Raw genomic sequence first — 15,406 nt, 5'->3', positions numbered from 1 at the left:
TATTATGTTGAGGTTCATCACTTAACTTGATACATAGAGTATAAGAGGAGAAAAGAGGGAATTTTGCATGCCAAATATTTTTCAGGAAATTAATTCAGGCAATGGTTTGTGAGTAGCATGCACAAAATTCTGACATCCAGAAGCTGTTAGCCTATGGTTACTAAATCAAACATAAAAACATGCCCATAAGGAATCACACTCTGGAAGTATACATGCAATCCAGTAAAGGGCATGTATATGTCTGTGGAAAAAGAAGGCTACATAAGGCCACTGACTACAGGTTAATGAGAGGGAGACAACAAGGTAGTTGAAAGGAGAGGTGCCTGGCAAGAAAAAATTTAGCACACAAATAGTCAGTGTAAGTTTGCAGCTTACTAACTTCCAGTTTCTGATCATGGAAGCTTTTAAGAACTTAATAGTGGCGTTCCTTTCCTTATCTTGAAATTTACTCAATGATAGGGAGCCTTTTGTAAGTCAAAAGGATTTCCTACATTATCTCCATCATATGTTTTGGTGCTGTATGCCTTCTTCTTCCCCCCTTGCATTTGGGTTTTTGTGGTACGGTGCTGGTGTGTGGAGGACCCAGTTCTCAGAGGCTAGGCTTAAATTCTGCCAAGATGCAGAGGAAAGGAGTGACAGACTGTGAGCTCACATAAGCATAGAATCACAGAATTACCTTGGTTGGAAAAGACCTTCAAGATCATCAAGTACAACCATTAACCTAACACTGACGAGTCCTTAACTAAACCACATCCCTAAGCACTGTGTCTACACAACTCTTAAATACATCCAGGGATGGTGACTCCACCGCTACCCTGGGCAGCCTGTTCCAATACCTGATGACCCTTTTGGTGAAGAAATTATTCCTAACATCCAATCTAAACCTCCTCTGGCACAACTTGAGGCTATTACCTCCCATCCTATCACTTGTAACTTTCACTGAACAGACCAATCCCCAGCTCCTTACAACTCCCTATTGTACAGCAGCTTGTTTTTGTGCTTTTAAGGCTACAGCAAACTGACTTTCCTGAGAAAGCTTCAATCCAAGTAGTACAATGAATTTTGGTGGTCTGAATTTTCATTTACACTAAATCAACTTTCATCATTGCAGTAGGCTAAAGAAACCTTGAAGAGAGTACAAACAATTTAAGCTCAATTTAAAACCTTACAGTCTACAGGATCTTTTTAAAATTATATTTTTGTAATTGGACAGTCAGGCCCTGGGTCTACTAATTTAATCTTTGAAGTTGTGCTTTAATTGGTGACAAAAGCAAAACAATCTGCACTTTTTGTCTGTAAGTGTTCATGAGTATCCAAACAGTAGGATTTAAGAGTGCCTGGCATTGACTGTTCTGCTAAAAAATAGCCTAGTTTTCATAACGTAAAAATAAACTAACAAAAATCTCCTGGAGATTGCAACTTCCAAAAATGCCTTATTTACACCATCTTTCTTTATTGTTCTTGAGCTTTCTGAAATATGACTGCTAGATACTGTGAGAGGACAATTGTCATCTTTAAGCTGGATAGATTTGTGTTTTCCTCATTTTGTAAAAACATATTATGCATGCAAAACTCTCTGCTGAGAGTTCTTTTCAAAGAACCTTTTATGCTGGATGATTCATAACTGTAAAGTAACTGAGCAAGTGCCTGTCCCATTTCTTTTTGCCCAGTCCCTTCAACAATGGGTTCTCCTCTGGCTAACTGGGGCAGCAGCAAAGAAGAGAGCTAAAGATTTTTCAAAGTTTTTCCACTTTGCTGAAATTGCTGAGATCTAGGAATATGTCAAACTCTGTCTTGAGTCTGAGACCTCTCAATCAGTGGCTTTGAAAGCTGATAATGTTGCAGGGCTGGTAACCAGCATGGCAGAGTCTTGAACTCTTCCAGACTTCTGTGTAACACTGTCAGTCTGAGTCACTGGATCCTGCTACAGCTTTGTGTGCTGTAGCAACCTTCAAAATAATACTGTATGTACTTTTCAGCCAATTTCTGACTTTAATTGTGCTGCTTTGTATTAAACTGCCTATGCAGATCCCTGGGAATTTTCTTTGTGAAAAAAAGGCACTCAATGATTATCTGCCTTTCTGGAATATTTCTTATTTTGCTTAATTTTGTTTTGAAAGCTCTTATGTGAGAAAAAGGACTATGCAAAGCTTTTGGCAGCAAGAAAGCACTTGATACATTTCTTGTGTTGTTTTCCACCTTTGTCTGATAACTGCAGGGTACATAAAGCACATTTCTTCTTTATACAGTTAAGCTGGCTATTTTCTTTTATTGAGCTCCATATTTCTGTTGAAGACATTGAAATAAAATGCTGAGTTTCTCCAGAGCAATATTATAAATTTCACGAGTCTGTAAAATATTTCAGCTAGTTTTCATCCCTAGTTATCAGACAGAAATATTTTTATCTCAATATTTTTATTGAAAACATTCAATCTCATCTAATTAAATGTGTTAGAATGGAAATTTAACTTTCTGTTGAATGTTAGCACTGTAATTAATATATGTAAGATCAGTGGGCGTTTTCACTTTAAGCTGGAATTACAAGAAATACATTGTATGTCCTATATATGCAAAATGCTAAGGAGGAAATCAGCTTCCACAATTGAGTTTTGCCAGAAGTCAGGAGTCAGCACACTAACACCAACACTGAAGGCTTCAGTCTGAAGCAAAGCAAGATACACAGTTTAGTACAGAGTTTTGCAGGACACAGTAGGAAGGTGGAAATTCTGATCTGGATCTCACCAGGGTCAGATATGCTTCTCAAATTATTGAACTTTACCACAGATCACTTTCTGTAAAGGGCCCTGGTAACCAGTTCCTTTTGTTAGTGTGTGTATGTTTGTAGACACATTCATCCATCTCATTATTTTTATGTGATGCTGATAGAAAGTTGGAGTAGTTGCTTTGTGGAAATGCCTCATGAAATAATACTTTCAGCTAGGTTCTACCTCAAACAACCAAAAAACCCTGCATTTGGGACTTTAAATTCTGGCTTAAAGAGTGAATCCATTCTGGTTGTCTTAAGAAAAGCAATGCTCAGCATTTAGATTTTAAACTGAAATTAAGAGAAACATGAAGTAACCTCTCCCTGTGTCTCCAAAATCTTAGACCCTAGGTGCAGCAGGCGCATGTAACAGGAAGAAAAATTATTTAGAATGGTTGAAAAAGATGCGGTTCTTTTTTCAAGCATATGAACAATCTCACATAGATTTACTTCAGCTTCTTAAAATGCAGTGCTACAGTCTTGGCGGGCTGCATCTTATTTTTGTGTCTCATTCACTCTTCAAAGCATGCTTTGTTGTGTTTGCTGTTTTGTGATGAGCTGTTATATTCAGGTCTGTGGTGCTACACTCTATAAGGATTTCTTGATGGATTACAGTTTGTAAACAATTTCCCCTCCACATGTCCATTTGGTTTGACTGAAGATAAGGCATCAGTGTGTCAGGGTATATTTTGTCCTAAGATATGTTGCTATTTAATTAAATCTTTTTCATTTCTTTCTCATGTGAAATATGAGCTCCCTGGTATTAAAAAGGGAAGAGAGCAGAAACAGAAAGTATCTGCTGGTAATTACAGGGCATAAACCCTGTCAGAGAAAAGATACAGACCTCTCATTATATCACTTTTCCTCTCCTGCTGAACTATCTTTTTGTAGGAGTTTAGTTTTTTTAATGTCTTGCTGATAGCTACCAAACTTCATGGACATATTTTTCTACCTGCATAGCTCTCAAGTAAAATATGGGTCCCAGAAGACAGGTTTAAATTATTCAGAAAGAATGTCATGTTGAGCCAGTTCAAGCACGTAAAGCTTCTCAAGCAAGTTCAAGGCAAACATACAGGTTTTGAGATCACAGGTGGGATAAGGTAGTCAATGCATGTACAATAAAATGGAATTATTAGTCTTGTTGGACAAATGAAGGTGAACTACACAACATCTGATGTCAAACCTTCTACATGCTGGCAGTTGGGAACCACGTGTATGCTTTAGATGGCTTTGAGCTCAGATGTGAGCTATATTAGTAACAAACACATCCTTGCACATTAGTTTGGATACCCTTTTATTGAACTTCTTTCTCAGTCTCCAAGATTTTTAATGAGAAATTGGTGGGTCATTTGAAATTCAGTGGCCTTTTTAAAAATTCTAATTTGAATGGGAATGTGCACATTTGGTACTCTTAAAGTAGTTGCTGACAAAACATATGTGTGTGGGTAGAGAGACTGGAGGAACAGAGGAAAAGTGAGGTAAGAAGCAGAGTATTCCACTTGAATATGAAATTGAATATACCATGCTTTGCATTGCATTGTTTTATAACTTTTAAGATTAATGGAAAAGAGTATTTCTGAAGCTGATTTTTCTTCAAGAGGAAAAAACCTGCAGATGATTTTTTTTTTCAGTTTTCTAAAGTCAACTTTCAATGGGAAATACAAATATTGAAATGCAAATTGTGATTTTGCAGACTTTTTGTCAATTTAGTCTCCTGGAATTTCACACAACCTTACAGTGACCTGCAGCAGGACTATGTAGGGAAGTTTTCTGAAATGGTATCCAGACTTAAATGACTGTGCACTTGAGCTTCAAGAAAGGTACGTCTAGCCAGGTGTTTATATGCATTACTTTAAGGCATGAATCCTTTTAAGTACCTCTTACCATACTTATTTCTCTCAGTGGCCAGAATTTTTGCTTCTTATTGTTTTATTTTCCTTGAAGCTGACTGGAAAATAGATTTATCAGTGGTACTGGACCTGAGAGTTACTAGCTTCACTGCTGAAAATGAGCAGGTTTCCAGGGTCACGTCAATCTGGTAATTACTAGAGGTCTGATCTAGTGAAGTCCTGAGTGAGACAGCTGTTTTCAGTACCAGGATGCCGGGCTCTGTTGATCTCTGCCAGTAATCCTTATAGGGCTGAGCTGGATGACTTCACTGGCAGTTCCCAAGCTATCTGACAATTCTGGGTGTCTTTTCCCAGCATGTCTGGTTGTATTGTGTTGCATGCTGCCACCACAAAACATGCTAGCCCATTATGTACATATACTTTCACTGCTAACTGGAAATTCCTGTAAAACATTGTAGGTTTTTAATGTTATTTTTCTTAGTTTACATTGTTGCAGTCCTTTGAGATCTCCCTTAAAATAAGGATTCCTGCTCTGCTTACTGCAAGCTGTTGCTAATTTGTAAACAAGACAAACAAATAAATGAGAAGAAAACCCTGTATAAGAAGAATGTTTTTATTTGGATTCATCTGCCTGTCCAAGGCACAGTGCAATCTCTAATAGTACCTAGAGCTTGAGATTTCTGTTACTTGTGGTGGACATAACCTGAATCTTACAGAGTAAGTCAATTTCAGTTCCTAACCTGCTAATACTGGATTTCTTTCCTACCAATATATCAGCAATTTCCAAGTGCTGCAAATACAACATAAGTATTTATTATATGTATTATAAATATTTATTTATAAGGATCTAGATACGCAGATATAGATACAGACATGTTTGGTGCTTACAGATAGTATTTAAAGAACTAAAATTGTCTTGATCACAGCACGGAACATTTCTCATAATTTAAGCTTTGGATCATGCCAGACTTGAGATTTCCAGAAGCATTTACAAGTGCTGAGAGATTTTCTAAATTCAGTGGATTTTTTTTCCTGCCAGTCTGCTGCTGAGACCTTGGATTGTCGCCTCTTTTTGACCTCTTTCTTAAGATCTTTTCCTTCCTCCCGTCATTCTCTGACATTCATAAAAATGAAATTCTACTTCTGAGCCAGTGATTATATATAAAAAATGAATCATGGCTTGTCAAGAAAATGACATTCTCTTATCCTTATCACATTCTATATATGAAAGGTTTGGTTTTTTTTTTTCAGCCTTCTTTCACATATTAATTTACTATATTCAGTAATATTTTGAACTTAGTGGTTTTCCACTGAAACTCATACAGCAGTTTGGAAGCATATAGAAATTCATATTGCCTGTTATGTAACTTCTGAGGCACAAGGTCTGGAAATAATTTAAGCCAAGGATGAGGGGAAGTGGGTGGAACTATCAAGGATTTTGCTCGGTAGCAGAAGGGACTTGATAGAAGGGGATTCAGAAGCGCACAAGCTATTTTTGACAGAAGAGTTCAGGCAGCTGGTTTGAAGCATCCAGATCTGAGTGGTATGTAATCTTGGCACCTTCCTTTCCTTCCTTCTTCCTCAAGTTCCTCCTGTGCACCTTCACTGCCAAGGGCAGCAAACTGTTGCTTCCTGACCTTTCCCAACTCCCCAGTAATTCCCAGGTTGTTGATATGAAGCAGGAAGGTCAAGCACTTACCCTGCAGTTCTGTCAATGGTGGCAGACAACATAAAGTGGTTCTAGCAGAGCCAGGCAGTTCATCGTCTTTTGTGAACTAAAAGTAAGTAATATATTTTTCTGTCCTTCTGTTTCCATCTAACAACTACACATCAACAATAAGTGAATGAGCACATCAGTGCTGTTTTAAGTGATTATTTACAAATAATAAATTTGTAAATACAAAAGCTATGCTTGTATTGAGATACCATCATGTGTTGAAAAGTGGCTTAATGTCACACAGACACAAATTCCTGCAGGCAGAAAACTGAAGCCTGTAAGGGAAAATGAGTATACACCACAGGTAGCTGGACAGTGAATTCTCAGGTTGATTCATGGATCTCAAGAGTCTGAATCAGAGGTCAGGACAGTCTCCCAACTGCACAGGTGAGAATAATGGTGAAGCAGCTTGACCTGCTGTATATCCCTTGCTGTTGACAGATTGTATACAGCTAGAGCCCTTGAGTCCTCATCCAGGCTTTTGTTCTGTTTATTTTAATGCAAGTGATGATCTAGAAAGAAAAGATAAAATGTACAGAAATGAAAATTAAAAAAAATTCTTCCTCTATAAACACCTACACAAATATATAAATAACATTTTCAATATCAGTATATCTTCTGTGTGTTTTTCTGGCTCTCACGGGGTTCTGGTTAATAATACCACATAAATGCAAGACTGCTGTTCTCTTACTGGTATTGAAAGGATGTTATTGCTTTCCCTCACTGGATTTTTTTTAGTGTCTTAATTACAGTAAATTAGAATAATTAGAGTGAAATGATGTGAACTCTACAATTCCCTATGGCCTTTATACCGCTTTTTAGATTGATAATTAGTATTAATGTAAATCAATACATTCTTACTACCTTTTAGTCTTTATAGCTAACTTTCTATTTCACAATTTTGCTTGAAATAGAATTCTGTGCATTCAGTGTTAAGAACAATATCATGCAATATTTCAGCAGAGCAAAGAATGTTAATTAAGCATTTGATGGACCATGTATTGCAGATAAAACTTAGTAATGGACAATTTCCTAATAATCATAGAATCATAGAATCATAGAATCTTAGGGGTTGGAAGGGACCTCGAAAGATCATCTAGTCCAACCCCCCCTGCTAGAGCAGGGTCACCTAGAGCACATCACACAAGAATGCATCCAGGTGGGTTTTGAATGTCTCCAGTGAAGGAGACTCCACAACCCCCCTGGGCAGCCTGTTCCAGTGCTCTGTCACTCTCACAGCAAAAAATTTTTTTCGTATATTCACCTTGAACCTCCTATGCTCCAATTTCCACCCATTACCCCTTGTCCTATCACTGGTCATCACTGAGAAAAGCTTAACTCCATCTCCCTGACACTCACCCCTTACGTATTTGTAAACATTAATGAGGTCACCCCTCAGTCTCCTTTTCTCCAAGCTAAAGAGACCCAGCTCCCTCAGCCTCTCCTCATAAGGGAGATGTTCTACTCCCTTAATCATCTTGGTAGCTCTGCGCTGGACTCTCTCAAGCAGATCCCTGTCCTTCTTGAACTGACGGGCCCAGAACTGGACACAATACTGCAGATGCGGCCTCACCAATGCAGAATAAAGAGGTAGGAGAACCTCTCTTGACCTACTAACCACACCCTTTCTAATGCACCCCAGGATGCCGTTGGCCTTCTTGGCCACAAGGGCACATTGCTGGCTCATGGTCATCCTCCTGTCTACCAGGATTCCCAGGTCCCTTTCTCCTACACTGCTCTCCAGCAGCTCAGCCCCCAACCTGTACTGGTGCATGGTGTTCTTCTTCCCCAAATGCAAAACTCTACACTTGCCCTTGTTGAACTTCATCATGTTTCTCCCCGCCCAACTCTCCAGCCTGTCTAAGTCCCTCTGAATGGCAGCACAGCCTTCTGGTGTGTCAGCCACTCCTCCCAGCTTAGTGTCATCAGCAAACTTGCTGAGGGTACATTCTATACCCTCATCCAGGTCGTTGATGAAGATGTTGAACAACACCGGTCCCAGTACCGACCCCTGAGGGACTCCACTGGTCACACACCTCCAACCAGATTCTGCCCCATTGACTACAACTCTCTGACTCCTTCCTTTCAACCAGTTCTTGATCCATCTCACTACCTGATCTCCAAACCCATACCTGATCAACTTATCTACAAGGATGCTGTGGGAGACAGTGTCAAATGCTTTACTGAAATCAAGGTATACCACATCTACCACTCTACCATCATCTATCCATCTAGTAATTTCCTCATAGAAGGCTATGAGGTTAGTCAAACATGATTTACCCTTGATAAAACCATGCTGACTGCTCCTGATGACCCCCATATCCTTGATATGCCTGGAGATAGTGCCAAGGACAAGTTTTTCCATCACCTTTCCAGGGATGGAGGTGAGGCTGACCGGTCTATAGTTACCCGGGTCCTCCTTCTTACCCTTCTTGTAGACTGGTGTGACATTTGCTATCCTCCAGTCCTCAGGCACCTCTCCTGTTACCCATGACTTACCGAAGATGATGGAGAGTGGACTAGCAATGACCTCCGCCAGCTCCCTCAGCACCCTTGGATGCATTTCATCCGGACCCATCGATTTATGGATGTCCAGATTACTCAACTGATCCCTAACCCAATCCTCATCTACCATAGCAAACTCCTCCTCTATCTTGACTTCTTCTGGGGCTATATGAATCTGGGGCTCATGGGGAAATCCTGCAGTAAAGACAGAGGCAAAGAAGGCGTTCAGCACCTCTGCCTTCTTTATATCCTCTGTCACCAGGGCTCCCACCTCATTCATCAGAGGGCCAATATTGCCTCTAGTGTTAGATTTGTTAGCTATGTATTTGAAAAAGCCCTTTCTATTATCCTTAACCTGACTTGCAAGGTTAAGTTCCAAAGAGGCCTTAGCTTTCCTAATTGCCTCCCTACATCCTCTGACAACAGACCTATATTCCTCCCAAGTGACCAGCCCCTCCTTCCATGATCTGTAGATTTTCCTCTTCCACTTGAGTTTGCCCAGTAGTTCCTTTAATAACCATGCAGGTCTCCTAGCTCCCTTACTAGATTTCCTAACCATTGGGATGCTCTGATCCTGTGCTCGCAAGAAGTGGTCCTTGAATGTTGACCAGCTATCTTGAGCCCCTTTACCTTCTAGCACCCTGTCCCATGGGATTTCCCTTAACAGTTGATTAAGGACGCCAAAGTTTGCCTTGTGGAAGTCCAGGGTTCTGATCCTGCTGGGTATTCTGTTCCTTCCACACAGGATCCTGAACTCCACCATCTCGTGATCACTGCAGCCAAGGCTGCCATTGACCACCACTGCTTCAACAAGGCCCTCCTTGTTAGTTAATACAAGATCCAGCAGCGCTCCTCTTCTAGTTGGTTTGTCCACCATTTGCATTAAGAAGTTATCATCAATGCACTGGAGGAACCTCCTAGACTGTGAAAGGCTGGCTGTGTAAGTCTTCCAGCAGATATCGGGGTAGTTAAAATCTCCCATGAGGACTAGGGCCTGTAGTTGTGAGACTGCTTTCAACTGCCTGTAGAAAGCCTCATCAACTTCCTCATCTTGATCTGGAGGTCTGTAGTAGACCCCCACAACTGTATCACCCACACCAGCCTGCCCCTTAATTCTTACCCACAGACTTTCAACTTGCCCCTCATCGGCCCCTGCACAAAACTCAATACATTCTAGCTGCTCTCTCACATAAAGAGCAACTCCACCACCTCGCTTCCCCACCCTATCTTTCCTAAAAAGCACATAACCATCCATGACCACATTCCAGTCGTGTGAGCTGTCCCACCATGTCTCTGTTATTGCTATCAGATCATAACCCTTAGCCCGTACACAGACCTCTAACTCTTCCTGCTTATTCCCCATACTGCGTGCATTAGCATACAGGCATTTCAGGAAGCAAACAGAGCACTCTGGTGGGACCAAATCCTCCTCAGACCACCTGCCTTCGGGCCCTGGTGTGTTCCTCTTGGGCTTGTCCCTAACCGACTCAGTTTTCTCCCCTTCCCCCATCACGCCTAGTTTAAAGCCCTCTCGATGAGCCCTGCTAAGTCCTGCCCCAAAAGCCTCTTCCCCCTCTGGGACAAGTGCATCCCACCTGCCACCATCAGGCCAGGTGTCTCATATATCAGCCCATGATCAAAAAAACCAAAACCCTGTCTTTGGCACCAGTCTCTTAGCCATTCGTTGACTTGTAACCTCTTCCTATTTACCTCCCCACCCATTCTTGCAGGAGGAATGGAGGCAAACACTACTTGTGCTCCAGACCCCCTAATTAGCCGTCCCAGGGCCCTGAAGTCTCTCTTCATTGCCCTTACGTTTCGTGTAATGATTTCGTCACTGCCAACCTGAAAAACCAGCAGTGGGTAGTAATCGGAGGACTTTACAAGATTAGGGAGTTTCCTTTTAACATCTCTAATCCGAGCCCCAGGGAGGCAACAGACCTCCCTGTGGGATGGGTCCGGTCGACAAATGGGCCCTTCTGTTCCCCTCAGAAGGGAGTCGCCCACCACAATTACTCTCCTTTTCTTCTTGATTGAAGAAGTCCTAAGGACTCGGGGTGACTGACGAGTCCTAGGTGCTTCATTAGGTAAGTCTACTCCTTCAACTTCATTTTCCTGTCCCTGAATTTCTAAGGCCTCATATCTATTGTTCAAGGGCAATTGGGAGGGCGGAAGAGGTTGGGAGGATTTTTTCTTGCCTCTACGAGGTCGGACCTCCTTCCATTCCTTCATATCTCTTAAGTCCTCTGCTTCTGTCTGGTGACAGGAGGGGAGGGGATCCGTCGCTTTCTCAACCTCCTCAACCTCTTGCATCTGCCCCTGCCTCAGGGTACAACTCCACCAATCTGTTTCTCTCTCACACTCTCTAATGGTTCGTAGTCTTTCAACCTCCTCTGTCAGTTCAACCACCTGCCTGAAGAGATCGTTTACTTGTTCACACCACACACATGTGTTCTCACTGTCTCCCTCCGATACCAGTGCCAGGCTCAGGCATTCACTGCAGCCAGAGACCTGCACGGCTGCGTGCCTGCTTGGGAGCTCCGTCTGAGTCCCCACATTCTTCTTCACTATGGTTTTCGGGCGCGTTGCGACCATGATCTATCTAGCTACTAGTTTGCCTGTCTTGCTATGAGGCACCCACTGCTCCCTGCCTGCCCTCGCGCCACTTCCTGTGAAGGCCGCTGCCGCTCTCTGCTCTGCGCTGCCACGTGCTCAGAGGAGGCTGCCAAATGGCCGCTTTTTAAACCTTGCCGCCGTTCACAGCCACGCCTCGTGCCACGTCAGCCTCCCTTTTCTCTCAGGATTCCAGCTCAGACTCGGGTCTCCTGGCTCTCTCCTGGCTCTGCCCCGGCTTCACCGTCTCCAGGAAGCCCGGCTCCCTCTCAAATCCTCAGCAATTTAAAGGAACAGCTCCCACCGCTGCCGGTGCCGCTGCCGCTCTCTGCTCTGCGCTGCCGCGTGCTCCTGTGGGTACCGCGTGGGTATCTTTGTTAACATAAAATGAAATAGGCTTCTGTAAAACCTCTTATACTTAAATGTATAGCTTATTACTCGCAGAATAATAATATAAAACAAAACAGAGTGTCCTCAAAGTACAATGGCCATACAATGGAGTCGTGGTCTGTAAGAGTTGTAGTAAGAGCTTATCTTGTTGCCCTTAAGTTTAGGATTTTATTTTTTTAAATCAAAAGCATACATACAACACCCTGCTATCTGCAGTAGTTCTCTTCCAGTTTCATCAGTGGATGACTACTGTAGCTCAATGCCCTACAAGATTATGAGATATGGCTAACAATTTGTCACCTGAGATTAATTTTCTCTCTTTTACTTTCCTGAAGGAGAGCAATTGTGTTTATAGTACTGTTATATTTATGAGGTTGTCTCCCTCACAGTCTCTACTAGGATATACATTTTTCCGCATGTTGATATTACAAGAGTTGTGTCATTAACGTGCATTTTGCTGCCGGAGCAGAACATGGAAGGTCATGTGGTAGCCCTGCTGCTGTTTGTAGAACAGGGTGAGAGAAATAGTTTACCTGTTGGCATGTTTTTATCCCTGACTTAAAGGGAGATGTTTCTCAGTGAAATGCCCCCCAACATCATACTATAGTCATCCTCATGCTCAAAAGTGAAATAATTAATGTAAAAAATATGAAAATGGGGTAGTAATAGTCCCTTATAAAGGATGAAGGGAAAAGAAAGAAACCCATGAAGAGATTTCTTTCAATAAGGCAGACCAGAAGGCAATCTACTTTAGTGATAGTCCCTCAAAAACACAGAAATGGGGCTGTGACTGCGGAACTTCAAGGGAACCTCTCCAGCTTTTGCCACTGTGAAGCTAAAAAACTGCAAGAAGATAGTACCTAAATTCTTACATGCTGGCCATTAAACTATGGTAACTTAAAGAGTTGAGTACAAATTGAAACAGGCCAGAAATGGGCAAAGCCCATAACTTACTTACAGCTTTGTAAGAAGAAAATGCAAAAATAGATTATATACCAATTGTTTTCCTTTCAATGCATTCCATGAACACAACAGCAAGAAGATAACCAAACCTAACCTGTGATACTGTGTTTACATCTGGTTACAGAAAATGTCTTAACCTCTGGAACTAATTTCCATAGGTTTTGCTGCCAATAAAACACAGGTGGATTCCAAAACGAGACAATCACATGGTCATGACAAAATAAAAAAAGGAAAGGAAATGTGAGCAAAATTCATTTGGACAATAAGCCTGTCACTAACTGACCGGACTTAGCAACAAAATGCCACTTGAACCACTGCTATTTTATGCTGGGTATGGCACCATCCTTTGAGACAACAGTTATTTGCACTGCTGTGGAAAAACCTGTGAATAAATGGAGCACCAGTATATTTCCATATATCTGCTGATACATTTAATTATTTTCTGTATAGGCATAAAAAAATAAATCTTACCTTTAAGATAGAAAGTGAGCAAAGCCAGTGTTTTAGTCTTGTATTATAGATGAATTTTAATTTACTTTTTGCAGTCATGGTAAACATTTATTAACACAGTTGACATAAAATTTTGCTGGAAAGCTCATGAATTTCATATATTCTAGCCACAAAGTAGAAAGAGGGCAATGGATATTCAAGGTTAAAAATAATTTTTCTTCTGCATGTTGGATGGATGTGAGACATCTCTTTTTACTGTGTGAAAAATTGCTGTAAGTTCACTAAGCTGAAAGGAGAAACACATTTAAGTTAGAAGGTGGGGGATGAAAAGTTAACTATGGAGCTGGTTTCTGAGGCAGTGCCCAGAATTGTATGGCCTCTAACATGGCATTTGTAGAACCATGAGAAACGTCACAAGCTCTGTAGAGTATGGGCATGAAGATTTGTAGATTGGATTTATTTTATTGAACAGCTGCCTAGCATGCTTGGTTTTCATATGGTAAATGCTGTTATGGCAGAAGATCCAAGAAAAGAGAATGACAAAGGCTGGTCCACTAGAAATTTAATTAGTGACTACCTGATCCAGGATTTTGGGACATTTATATTAAATGCTCTCAGGACTCTTGACAGGCAGGAGCTAACAAAGGGATGCAGAGCTGTCTTGTCTTTGAATAAGAAATCTCAATGTGATAGTTCAAATCAGCTTTGGGGCCATCTGTGGTGTGTTGACCCCAACTGGATGCCAGGTGCCTACCAAGCCACTCTATCTCTCCCTTCCCTCCTCAGCTGGACAGTGGAGAAAAAGATAAGTTTTGTGGGCTGAGATGAGGACAGGTAAATCACTCATCAGTTACCATGATGGGAAAACCAGACTCAATTTGGGGAAAATTAATATAATTTCTTACCAGTTAAAATCATAGTATGATAATGAAAAACAGAAGATTAAATCTTAAACACCCTTTCCTACCTCTCCCTTCTTCTTGAGATCAATTTCACTCTTGATTTGTCTACCTTCTTGACATGAGTTCTGCAGGGGGAAGGGGAATGGGTTTTGGGTTCAGTTCATCACATGTCTCTGTTGCTCCTTCATCCTCAGGGTAAGGACTCATGCTATGCCCCTGTCCCAGTGTGGAGTTCATCTCATGGCACACAGTCCTCCATAAACTTCTCCCACCTGAGACCTTCCCATGCACTGCAGCTCTTCACAAACTGCTCCAGTGTAAGGCCTTTCTACCAGGTGCAGTCCTCCAGGAACAGGCTGCTCCAGAGTGGGTCTTACATGGGGTCACAGGTCTTGCCAGAAGCCAGCTGCAGCACGGGCTTCCAACACGTACACAGCATCCTTCAGGCACATCAACCTGCCAGAGCAGGGGTTAGTCCATTGGCTGCAGGAAGATACCTATTCCACGATGGACCTCCATAGGCTGCAGCTTGCTTGACCATGGTTTTCACCATGGGCTGCAGGGAAATCTGTGCTCCCGCACCTCAAGCACCTCCTCCCCTTACTTCTTCACTGACCTTACTGTCTGCAGAGTTGTTTCTCTCACATATTGCTACTCATCTCTCTGGCTGCTCTTAGGCAACACCTCCTATTAAATACATTATTCCAGAGGCACCATTGCTGATGGGCTTGGATTTGGCCAGTGGCAGGTTCATTTTGGAGGCAGCTGGCATTGGTTCTGTCAGACATGGAGGAAACTTTTTGCAGCTTCTGACAGAACCAACCCCTGTAGCCCCTCCCCCACTACCTAAACCTTGCCATACAAACCAATACACTACCTAAAGAGCATTTGGATACTTTATGTATTATAGCAGATGGTAGTTATGACTGGCATCACTCTTGCCCTTTAAATGGTATCAAAACAATGACTATTCTCCTTATTCCCTACTGATTTGCAGAACATCTCTTCCAATAAAATATGCTGCTGTTTCTCTTACAGTAGCCACTTTTATTATTATAGTCTGCCTCCTATTAGTTAAATGATGTTATGACCCTTAAAGAAAAAAGATTCTACAATAAAACTACTGCAATGATTACTCACATTTTAAACAAGCCTAATTTGATTATGTAATTCTGCCCTCAATCTTCAGTTCTCACTACCTGAAGATGGATCCAAGCATGGGAAAGCTGAAAATGAGCTTGTGATCCTTACT

This window comes from Apus apus, chromosome Z (genome assembly GCF_020740795.1).
Source record: "Apus apus isolate bApuApu2 chromosome Z, bApuApu2.pri.cur, whole genome shotgun sequence".
Lineage (NCBI taxonomy): Eukaryota > Metazoa > Chordata > Aves > Apodiformes > Apodidae > Apus > Apus apus.
Note: the sequence above shows the minus strand (reverse complement) of the source record.